The sequence below is a fragment of the Tupaia chinensis genome, unplaced genomic scaffold (assembly GCF_000334495.1).
Source record: "Tupaia chinensis unplaced genomic scaffold, TupChi_1.0 Scaffold148065_1, whole genome shotgun sequence".
NCBI classification, from domain to species: domain Eukaryota; kingdom Metazoa; phylum Chordata; class Mammalia; order Scandentia; family Tupaiidae; genus Tupaia; species Tupaia belangeri.
Window position 1 is genome coordinate 502,603 of NW_006207915.1, and position 1,016 is coordinate 503,618.

The window sequence follows — 1,016 nt, forward strand, 5'->3', positions numbered from 1 at the left end:
CCTCCCGGGGCCACGAGCGGCTGCCTCCACCCCCACGAGGACTGGAAGTGGCCGGCTCAGATCAGAGGGCCCTGCTGGCCTGAGGGCCCAGTCGCCCTGGCACCTGCCCAGCCTTTTCCCGGCCTCTTTTCCCAGGGAGTGCTCAGCAGCCGCTGGCCAGGCAGGGGGGGAGAGGCCCAGGGCACGTACCCCAGGGCGTCCAGACCAAGGAGCGCCTGGCTTGCCTCTGGGGACGCAGCTCCTTGTCGGGAGGTGTGCGGCCTCCAGCTGCCCAGGGGCCAGCTCAGCCTGGTGTGGGGACGACCCAGCCTGGCACCCAGCAGCCCGTGCGGCCCTCGGACCGATCCAGGAATGCTTCTATTTTAAGCTCAGTGGCCGTCCCCTCTGCTGCTGCGTCCGAGTTAGCCGCCACGCCTGGGCAGCTGCAGGAGGGACGTGAGGACACGGGTGGTTAAAGGGCCGCACAGGTGAGGGGACAGGGCCGCTGGACAAGGCCTGGCAGCCCGTGTCCTTTCAGAACCACCGAGCCCGCCCTCAGATAGCAGCTCTGACAAAGGTAAAGAGAGACTAGAGGTGACCATGGTGGCAGCTGTCACCGTCCGAAGGTTTGCTGTGCGTGTGCCCTGTCTTTGCACACACGGTCACTTTTAATTCGCTCAGTCACCCTGGTGAGAAAAACAACGTCGTCCCCATTTACGAAAGAGACACTTGGCACTCGGGAGTCATGTCACTTGTCTAAAGCCACCAGCACCAGACAGCAAGGAGTGGAGTCGCAGGTCCACCCTGACCTGATGCCAAGCGGAGTGCTTTGGCCAGCAAGACCTGCTGACCCTTAAAGGCTGAGCCCTGGTCACCAGAGCAGATGGCCGGCACCCCCGCTGACTTCCAGGAGCCACCCAGACCCCACCCTGTGCGGCCCAGACTTCTCACGCGTGTAGTCGCCCTCCACTGCCGTATCCCCTCCTGCCGCAGGAGCCAGGGCAGCAGACCCTGGAGTGGGCGCGGCCACCCGCAGC

General features: G+C 65.0%; 1 protein-coding gene across 1 annotated transcript in view; it reads right to left on the reverse strand.

The window, feature by feature from the left end:
- The window catches only part of FYCO1 (FYVE and coiled-coil domain autophagy adaptor 1), a 71,442-nt gene that overhangs the window by 58,543 nt on the left and 11,883 nt on the right, over positions 1-1,016 (reverse strand). The window lies entirely within an intron of this gene.